The 11,098-nt window shown below is 46.1% G+C and overlaps 1 pseudogene; it reads right to left on the bottom strand.

Moving 5' to 3' along the window:
• Positions 1–372: 372 nt before the first annotated feature.
• Positions 373–922, bottom strand: LOC104670853 (annotated as a pseudogene).
• Positions 923–11,098: the final 10,176 nt, after the last annotated feature.

Below are 11,098 nucleotides of genomic sequence, written 5' to 3'. Positions count from 1 at the left end.
CCAGCACTTTGGCAGGCCGAGGTGGGCGGATCATGAGGTCAGGAGTTCGAGACCAGCCTGGCCAACGTGGTGAAACCCCCGTCTCTACTAAAGATACAAAAAATTAGCCGGGGGTGATGGTGCGTGTCTGTAATCCCAGCTACTTGGGAGACTGAGGCAGGAGAATTGCTTGAATCTGGGAGGCAGAGGTTGCAGTGAGCCTACATTTTGCCATTGCACTTCAGCCTGGGTGACAGGGTGAGACTCCATCTGAAAAAAGAAAAAAAAAAAATCCCCCTTCCCATACAAATATGCCTAGTTAATAAAAGCAATCCTAAAAGATTACATACAGTATGTATGTAATTTTTTACTTTTTTTTTTTTAGAGTTTATTAAGCAGGGGAGTGGAGGGGAGATGTGGCACAAATAGAAGTATGTAACATTCAAACAACAAAATCTGGGATTTTTGAAAATATCTTTCAGTTACGGTTACACAAAGGGTCACTTCCTCCCCCAACGACACAGGGACCTCTCAAAGAAGAGGAGGGAGTAAGTCCCATGGTAGGGCCAGTGGTTGCTCCTGGATTTTGGAATGATTTCTGCAGAGGTTTCAAGACCCTGGGCTCAGGGTGGAGACTTCATAGTGGTGGCAGCCAGACCCAGCAAGATGGCTGCGACGGTGAAGCCCTGGGTGGCGATCCGGGCGAGCATCTTGAGCTGTGAGCACTGGCTGTTGCCCTGGTGGAAGCAGTAGAGGCCTTTGGTGAGGGCGGCCGCCGTGCCCAGGCAACCTATGGGTACCACCGTGTTCTCGCGCGTCTTGCGAAGGAACTTTTCCTTGAAACCCTCTGGATTGCTGTAAACAGTGGGCTAAACCCCTCAATGACGGGAGGCTTCGATGATTCAAAGGGGGCCTCCAGAGTCACAGAGCCTGGAGTCGCCATGCCCGGGCCATAGCTGCAGGAGAAAATCCTTTTTTTTTTTTTTTTTTGAGACAGAGTCTCGCTCTGCAGCCCAGGCTGGAGTGCAGTGGTGCAACCTTAGCTTACTGAAACCTCTGCCTCCCTGGTCCCAGTTCAAGCAATTCTCCTGCGTCAGCCTCCTGAGTAGCTGGGATTACAGGAACGTGCCACCATGCCAGGCTAATTTTTGTATTTGTATTTTTAGTAGAGACGGGGTTTCACCATGTTGGCCAGGCTGGTCTCGAACTCCTGACCTCATGATCCGCCCACCTCGGCCTGCCAAAGTGCTGGGATGACAGGCGTGAGCCACAGCGCCCAGCCTACATGTTTTATATAATGTTATTTGATATAACAACTTGGAAAGGACAAAATGATAGAAATGGAGAATAGATTAGTGGCTGCAAGGGTTAGGAATGGGAAACGGTGGGAAGGAGGTATATGTTTATTAAAGGGTAACGAGAGGGAGGCTTGTGGTGATGGAACTCTTTGTATCTTGACTATAGTGACAGATACACAAAACCTACACGTGTGACAAAACTGCACAGAACTAAATACACACAAATGAAGTACAAGTGGGGAAGTCTAAATCAGATTGGTTGACTGTATCAATGTTAACATTCTGGCTGTAATATTACACAATAGTTTTGGAAGATGTTACCATGGCGTAACTGTAGAAAGGGTACATGTGATCTGTCTATTATTTCTTACGACTGCAGGTGAATCTACAACTATCTCATAAGATAAAGGGCGTGGTGGCTCACACCTGTAATCCCAGCACTTTAGGAGGCCAAGGCAAGCAGATCACTTGAGGCCAGGAATTTGAGACCAGCCTGGCCAACATGGTGAAAGCCCATCTCTACTAAAAATTAGCCAGTTGTGGTGGCACACTACTCAGGAGTTACTCAGGAGGCTGAGGCAGAAGAATCGCTTGAACCCGGCAGGCGGAGGTTGCAGTGAGCCGAGATCACACCACTGCACTCCAGCCTGGGTGATGGAGTGAGACTCCATCTCAACAACAACAAGAAGACTGCAAGGGAATAATGCTCTGTTTGGGAAAGAGATTGGATGTAAATAGGGGGTCTGGTAGCTGGGCGTGGTAGCTCACACCTATAATCCCAACACCTTGGAAAACTGAGGCAAGAGGGTCACTTGAACCGAGGAGTTCGAGACCAGCCTGGGCAATATAGCGAGATTCTGTATCTATAAAAAGTGAAAAAAATTAGCTGGGCACGGTAATGCATGCCTGTGGTCTCAACTACTCAAGAGGCTGAGGCAAGAGGATCAATTGAGCATCCAGAAGTTGAGGCTGCAGCGAGCCATGATCATGCCACTGCACTCCAGCCTGGGCAACAGGGCAAGATTGTGTCGCTAAAAATTTTAAAAATAAAATAAAAGAATAAATAGAATATATAAAAGTAAATGAAAATTAAAAATAGGGGTCCGGAGCTGGTAGGGAAGAAACAGAGCTGTATGGGAGAAAACACTACTTTCCCTTGTTGATATGGGGTCTGTGTCCCCTTTTTCTCCTCTTATTTTCATTTGCATTCTTGCTCTGATTGACTTCCTTCTCAAGTGCCTCTTCTCTCTGACTTTCCCTGTCTCATTATTTTCCTCAACTCATTATTTTCCCTCTTTGCTTTGCTAAAAGACTCTATCCCTGCATCTTATTCAGAGCACACTGACCACACTGGACAGGAGTTACAAGAGGGAAGAGGTACTCACAGAATCCTGCATTTCTGAAACACTTAAGCTACAAAGGTAGGTGAATATCAGAGTCCAATAGTCACATATTACACAGAGGAAAACTGAGGTGCTGAGAAGGGAAGTAACTTGTGTCACTCAGAGAGGGAATTTTTGGTAAAGTTGAAATATGAACCTGGGACCCACTAGGACAGCTTCCCTAATTTTTTTTTTTAAGACAGGTTCTCACTCATCACCCAGGCTGGAGTTGGGTGGCATGATCAAAACTCACTGTGGTCTTGACATCCCAGGCTCAAGTGATCCTCCTGCCTTAGCCTCCCGTGTAGCTAGGACTGCAGGAGTGTGCCATCATGCCTGGCTAATTTTTTTTTGTAGTTTAATTTTGTAGAGATGGGGTCTGGATGTGTTGCCCATCTGGTCTCAAACTCCTGGACTCAAGTGGTCCTCCTACCTTGTGCTCCCAAAGTGCTGGGATTAGAGGCCTGAGCCACTGCGCCTAGCCCTGGTTTCCGTAATGTTCAACAGATGGAGCTCACTAGTTGGAGAGAAAGAGGTTCCTGGGGGCAATCAATTAAAACACAGAGAAATTAGAGCAACATGGTAAGAGAAATAACTAACCAGGTGCAGTGGTTTGCGCCTGTAATCCTAACACTTTGGGAGGTCAAGGCAGGAGGATCACTTGAGCCTTGGAGTTTGAGACCAGCCTGGACAATATGGCAAAACTCCATCTCTACAAAAAATAAAAAATTACCTGAGCATGGTGGTGCATGCCTGTAGTCCCAGCTACTCAGGAAGCTGAGGTAGGAGGATCTCTTGAGCCTAGGAATTCGAGGCTGCGATGAGCCATGATTGTGTCACTGCATTTCAGCCTGGGTGACAGAGCAAGAGACTCTGTCTCAAAAGCAGAAAGAAAAGAATGAAAAAGAAAAAGAAAAGAAAGAAAGGAAGAGACAAAAAGAAAAAGAAAAGAGAAAGGAGGAAAGAAAGAGGGCAGCCAGGTGCAGTGGCTCATGCCTGTAATCCCAGCACTTTGGGAGGCTGAGGCAGGAGAGTCATTTGAACCAAGGAGGCAGAGGTTGCAGTGAGCTGAGCTTACACCATTGCACTTCAGCCTGGGCAACAAGAGCAAAACTCCATCTCAAAAAAAAAACAAAAATGAACACACAAAAAGAGTGAGAGAGAGGGAGAAAGAAGAAAGAAAGAGGGAGGGAGGAAGAGGAAAGGAGGAAGGGAGGGAAAGATATAGTTATTAAGTAATTATGAGCCAGAGTTATAAACTAGCCAGATGGTTTTGTGATAGAATTTGGGTAGAATGAAAATCTCAAGAGGTTAAATTCCTAAGAGGCAACTCTTCTCTCTTACTAACTATGGATTATTTTAAATGCACCAGATACCCCTCCTCAAGATATAATGTTATACCATAAATGCTATGGGGAGAAACTGCCCAAATGAACAGACCAGCGCTCACACTGAGAGTAGGAATAGGGAGTAGACTATTTTGAGCCTACCTTTTAAAAAACACTTGCATTTTGGGAAAATATCAAAAAACATGTCCAACAGAGTTATCCTGTTGGTACCAAAGACCTTCAGAAATTTCAGAGCATAGGATGTTGGTAAGAAGCACCAAAGCAGAAAGTACCTCTTCCTGCATGCGAGAAACCATCATTTATGTGGGAGTGATGTTGCCTAACACAAGGAAGGGTCTCTGTTAAGCAAGTGAAGGGTGGAAGGAGCTGTTGCCAGAGCCCACCAGAAGCATCCGGGTAACCAGCTGCTGGCCCACACCTTTCCTACTTACATGAAACAGTGGAAAGTGCCAACAGAGTTCTCCCGGCGAATGTCTTCATATTCCTCATAGATTCCCTGCTTTTGCCTGGGCAAAATAGCCCATCAACCAAAGTTTAGGTTTTCTGCTCTTCTTCCCATTCTTACCCAGCCGGGGGAGTCTACAGCCTAATTCAGGTTTGACCTCAGTAGCTAGATGAAACGTGGTTAAACAAAATAAAGAAGTTAGAAACGGTTAAAGAAGTTAGAAGCTGATTTACCTTTAAAAATAACAAGCTTAAGTTCTTGTCTACAGTAAGCTTTATGGATTGAAAATTATTCTGACTTCTCATCTCAACAGATATCCTACACATATCACACATCAGCATACATATATGCCTCTTAGAAAAATTCTGCTATTAAAACTCAAAGGAAAAATGAGATCATGAATAAACTGAACATTAAAAAAATGTATCGTTCATAACTTTTCATTCAATCTAATATCTGTGTATGTATAATCATTTATTTTTTCATGTACTAATTCATCTATGTATTTACCAATCAATAAATATAATCTGATGTGCACTATGACAAATGAGGTCAAAAAAAAGGAGATGCCCTGATGCACACAAGATATAAAGATGCAGGGCTGGGCACGGTGGCTCATGCCTGTAATTCCAGCAGGAAGGGTAGGCTGAGGCGGGCAGATCACCTGAGCTCAGGAGTTCAAGACCAGCCAGGCAAACATGGTGAAAACCCATCTCTACTAAAAGTATGAAAACTTAGCTGGGTGTGGTGGCGAGTGCCTGTAATTCCAGCTACTCAGGAGGGTGAGCCTGAGGCACGAGAATCACTTGAACTCAGGTGGTGGAGGCTACAGTGAGATTGTGCACTCCAGCCTGGATGACAGAGTGAAACTCTGTCTCAAAAAAAAAAAAAAAAAAAAAAAAAAAAGTGCTATATTGAGGACTGAGACCTGAGATAGTGAGAGACAGCGATGTACAACTTGAGTCACACTGTGGACTGACAGGATGGGAATAGCTAAGGGACTGTCTGAGGTGGGGGTGCCTGTCTGGTTCACTTGTTACTGCCTTGTTTATGTGACTTTGATAGTACTTAGCTTCTGCTGTTGATGCTCGGGGAGATACACCTAAACCACACAGACACCATTATTCTGAAAAGGAGAAGTTGCCGGGAGTGCGGACCAGTAGTCTCAGTGGCCCTGTACTCTCCAAGCAGAAGTGTAGACTTCTTAGCTCTTCTTCCCTGTGACTGGCCTTCAGGTATAATTTCCAGTATATGGTTGCTTATAAATTCTATAGCTCAGGAGAATAAATAAGAGGCTCCTTTTCCAGAAGATCCAGTATTGGTCTTCCTCCTTTGGAGGCTTAGAGTCAGAACTCTCGTGTAGGCATGGTAGGATCCATGGAGGTGGCCACAGCTTGCTTTCTTCAGTGAGTATTAGATCCCACAAGATGACCGCACAGCTAAACATAATTAAAACTTAGGTTTTATGATATTTGTTCCTTTCCTAAAAACCCTCAGTGACTCCTTATTATCCAGAGGGAGCATATAAGCTAAATAAACGCGAACTGTTTTCTCCAAGCAAACCATTCTCCCCAGTGAATAGAAAATCTTGTTTTCAGGGGCCGGGCGCGGTGGCTCAAGCCTGTAATCCCAGCACTTTGGGAGGCCGAGACGGGCGGGTCACAAGGTCAGGAGATCGAGACCATCCTGGCTAACACAGTGAAACCCCCCTCTCTACTAAAAATACAAAAAAAAAAAACTAGCCGGGCGAGGTGGCGGGCGCCTGTAGTCCCAGCTACTCGGGAGGCTGAGGCAGGAGAATGGCTTAACCCGGGAGGCGGAGCTTGCAGTGAGCTGAGATCCGGCCACTGCACTCCAGTCCGGGCGACAGAGCGAGACTCCGCCTCAAAAAAAAAAAAAAAAAAAAGAAAATCTTGTTTTCCTGTGTTACATTGAACCAAAATGGTTTTTTCTTTTTTTCTTTTTGAGACAGAGTCCTGCTCTGTCGCCCAGGCTGGAGTGCAGTGACACAATCTCGTATCACTGCAACCTCCACCTCCCGGGTTCAAGTGATTCTCCTGCCTCAGTCTCCTGAGTAGCTGGGATTACAGGCACCTGCCACCACGCCTGGCCAATTTGTGTATTTTTAGTAGAGATGAGGTTTTGCCATGTTGGCCAGGCTGGTCTTGAACTCTGGACCTCAAGGGATGCATCCGTCTGCCTCAGCCTCCTAAAGTGCTGGGATTACAGGCATGAGCCACTGTGCTTGGCCTCCTTTAAAATTATTATTATTATTATTATTATTATTATTATTATTATTGAGACAGAGTTTCACTCTGTTGCCCAGGCAGGAGTGTAGTGGCGCCACCTTGATTATAGACGTAAGTCACTGGGCATTGGGATTATAGATGCGAGTCACTGAGCCCAGCTTTTTTTCCAGTTTTAAAGTATTATTTTTAATTATCCAAAATAAATGTGTAGTAAATACTCTTTTTATAAATCTTTGTTTTCTTGATTGCTTCCTTAGCATATAATTTCAGAAATAGAACTGATCAAAGGGTGTGCACATTTTTAAGGATTTATAATGCCAGATGCCTTCCAAAAGATGTTAACAACTTATTGAACTGACAGTATATAAGGCTGCTATAAAGTGATTTATTTATTTGAAAAACAAATCTTTGTTGTGTAGAAATATATATTTTAAAAATCCCCCAGAAAAGATGCTCTTCTCTCATTTCCCCATCCTCTTCCCCTTCTTCCACACCTCTGATATAAAGGACATTATTATATCTTATTAAAACTTCATCCACACTGGGCATGGTGGCTCACGTCTATAATCCTGGGATTTTGGGAGGCCAAGGCAGGCAGATCACTTGAGGTCAGGAGTTTGAGACCAGCCTGGCCAACATGGTGAAATCCCGTCTCTACTAAAGATACAACAATTAGCCAGAAGTGGTGGCTGGCGCTTGTAATCCCAGCTACTCCGGAGGCCAAGGTACGAGAATCGCTTGAACCCGGAGGTTGCAGTGAGCCGAGATCGCACCACTGCACTCCAGCCTGGGTGATAGAGCGAGACTCTGTCTCAAAATGAGATAAAATAAAACAAAATGAAAACTTCATCCAGACGTCTAGACAACACTTTATGTATTCTTCTGTATTTGCAAGTTACATGTTCATATAGCCATCTACAGATACCAGTTAGCCTTTGTAATCCATTCCCCACTTAAGTTTCACCCTTTACTGGCTTTTCAGTTAATCCCTTGAGGAAAGGTTTGGAATTGAGAGGCAAATCCTTTATAAGGAGAATGCTGCAATCTATTCGCTATTCGCCAATGACCAAACTACTCCCCGGCCCTCCTGTCTCCTGCCTCAGCCTCCCGAGTAGCTGGGATTACAGGAGCCAACCACCACGCCCGGCTAATTTTTTGTATTTTTAGTACAGACGGGGTTACACCGTGTTGGCCAGGCTAGTCTCGAACTCCTGACCTCAGGTGATCTGCCCACCTCAGCCTCACAAAGTCCTGGGATTACAGGCGTGAGCCACTGAGCCTAGCAATTTTTTTTTTTTTTTTTTTTAGACGGAGTCTCCTTCTATCGCCAGGCTGGAGAGCAGTAGTGCGATCTCGGCTCACTGCTACCTCCGCCTCCTGGGTTCAAGTGATTCTCCTGACTCAGCCTCCTCCCCAGTAGCTGCGATTACAGGCGCCCACCACCATGCCCGACTAATTTTTTGTATTTTTAGTACAGACGGGGTTTCACCATGCTGGCCAAACTGGAAAAAAATCTTTTTTTTTTTTTTTTTTTTTTTTTGAGACGGAGTCTCGCTCTGTCACCCGGGCTGGAGTGCAGTGGCCGGGTCTCAGCTCACTGCAAGCTCCGCCTCCCGGGTTTACGCCATTCTCCTGCCTCAGCCTCCGGAGTAGCTGGGACTACAGGCGCCCGCCACCTCGCCCGGCTAGTTTTTTGTATTTTTTTAGTAGAGACGGGGTTTCACAGTGTTAGCCAGGATGGTCTCGATCTCCTGACCTCGTGATCCGCCCGTCTCGGCCTCCCAAAGTGCTGGGATTACAGGCTTGAGCCACCGTGCCCGGCCAAAAAAATCTTTTTAAATAAATGAAAGGCAGAGTACTTATCTGAAAAAAGTGGGAGACTAACAGTCTCATGGGATTGTTATAAAGATTGAGAGAGTGTTACTGAAATACTTAGAAGAGCTGTCATTTTATTGCTGTCTTTTCCCCTTGTATTTGGATAAATTACCGTACTTGTTTCTTCTATGTAACCGTAATTATTAGTCAGTGGGGTTCTTCTTCTCTTAGAGGCCTGGATAAACTTGTCTTAAATGCTTTCCCAATTCACGAATTGGGAGAGGCAGATTTTATGTCGAAATTACAAGGGCGAGACTTAAAAGTATGAATTGCGAGTAAAGTCAGTGCTCAGGTGCAGGGATCCTCTGTTTTGTTCATCACACAGCTCCCAGCACTTTAATAAATGAGGCTCAAAGAAACGACGGGCTTAGGTCATGCAGTAATCAAACCCAGAACTCATGTTTGATTTCAAAGCCCACACGTTTTCCTGGTTTAGAAACACTAAACATTTAATTCACCGCACCTGGGGCCAGACAGGTAATGGAAAACGCCTGAAGTATGTTAGGAAGGGAAGACTGGTAAAAAGGCGAAGAAATGTTTATCTACAGTCGCAGCCGCCATTCAGATCGATTTCACTGCCTTGCAGAAACGCAGGCCGACTGTCGTCTCTGTATCCCATGGCCGATTTCTTGCGAAATCTCCTAACTTTTAAATATTTCCAATCAAAAGACTGCTGCTCAAATGGAGCCCACCGGGAGCGTGTTTGCAAATTCTGGAGTAAACAAGAGTGGGAAGCTGATAAGGTGAGTACCTCAATTCGATAGTGATAGCCAAGAAACGGGGAGTTTTGTACAGAGGGCAGGAATGAGATTCTCCGCCAGAGGGTCCCGGAAGGAGGACTGAATTAAATGCAGATTAGAGTCAGGGCAGGGCAAGGTGGCGAGAGAAACAGGCTGACATTCCAGGTGGCTGGCCTATCCAGCCAGCGCGGCCGGAGGTACAGACCATGTACAGACCAGGACGAGAGGGGTTAGGGGCTTCTCGGGATAAAGGCAGCAAGCGGCTGCGCATTCCCTCCCCTACTCTTTCAGAGGTAAGCCTTCTGTGGGGCAGACCCTAACTCTCCCCCGATTCCTTAGGTCACTGGGCTGTTTACTTCCTTCCCCGGCTCCTCAGCGTCCCCCACAGTCCTACAACTTCCGCTTGCCTCGTTGTCTGGGAAACCGCTGACTTCCGGTCGCGCAGTGGTGGGCTGAGCCAAGATGGCTGCGGAGAGAGTTGCGACGGTGAGCGCCGAGATTCTCTTTAGTTGCCCGGCCAGGGCAAGGCAGGCTGGTGGGTGGCCTCTGTCCCATGCAGCGGTTCCTGGAGAGAGGCGGAGCTGGGTGCCGAGCGGCTCAGGGTGGGCGGGGCGACACGGTCTCCTTTCTACTGTCCCGGGAACTGGTCGCCTGGGGCAAGTCTGGATACTTAGCAGCATAGGTCCTGTTCTAGGACTGTGGTCCCTCTTGGGGTGCCCTGGACGGAGAAGGGAGACTTCTCACCTGTAATGGCTCTTAACACTAGTCCCATCTTTTTCTTCTCTCGGGGGTTTGGAAGGTAATAAGTAGCACTTGTGTAGACAGTTTCTGTTAATCCCGTGAATTGGGAATTTAACAGGAAGGACAGCCTGGAAGCTTGCAGCGTCACTGCCTTCTGCCGGTGGAGCAGGGCTATGTGTTTTCTGTGATTAAGTTTAGGAAAGTACGGTTTTGGAATTCAGCTGAAGGCTGAGTTGGGCGTTAACTCCACAGAACTGCTAATACAGAGGAACCCGATGAATTGAGGATGACCTAGTCGCTGTTTTTTTGAGGCATATATCCATAATTGGATCTAATTTCGGTGAAGTGCCAAGTATGAAGACTTGTTTACCTTGCTTTAGTGTTGGGTTTGAAAGCCTGTTCTGTCCGTTTGTTAGAATGATTTTAGGTATTCGGAATTTATTGTCTTTCGAAAAACGCCTTGGAAAACAGTACAATAGCAGCCTTTGCTTTACAACTTAGTTTTGGCTGAGCAGCAAGGTTAGTGTTACTGCTAGAGAGCCTTTTGTTTGTTTTCTACTTTCATTTGCAGAGTTGTCATATTATTCTAGTCTAATTAGAAAACTCTGAAGACAAACTTTTTTTTTTTTTTGAGACGGAGTGTCGCTGTTGTCGTCCCAGGCTGGAGTGCAATGGCACTCTCGGCACACTGCAACCTCCGCCTCCCGATTAGCTGAGAATACAGACGCCTGCCGCCACGCCTGGCCGAAACATTTTTATTAAGCTAAGAAATTTAAAATAACTGGGCCGGACGGTTTACATCACGCCTGTAATCCCCGGTACCCAGAAGGCTGAGGCAGGAGGATCACTTGAACCCCGGAGGCGGAGGTTGCAGTGAGCCGAGACCATGCCACTGCACTCTAGCCTGGGCGACAGAGACAGACTCCGTCCTCCCGCCCCCCCCCCAAAAAAAAAGATTTTAAAATAATTAAATAGACCAGGGGTGGTGGCTCACGCCTCCAATTCCAGCACCTTGGGAGGCTGAGGTGGGTGGATCGCCT

The sequence above is a fragment of the Rhinopithecus roxellana genome, chromosome 5, assembly GCF_007565055.1.
Source record: "Rhinopithecus roxellana isolate Shanxi Qingling chromosome 5, ASM756505v1, whole genome shotgun sequence".
Lineage (NCBI taxonomy): Eukaryota > Metazoa > Chordata > Mammalia > Primates > Cercopithecidae > Rhinopithecus > Rhinopithecus roxellana.
This window is presented reverse-complemented; position numbering and strand designations above follow the sequence as displayed.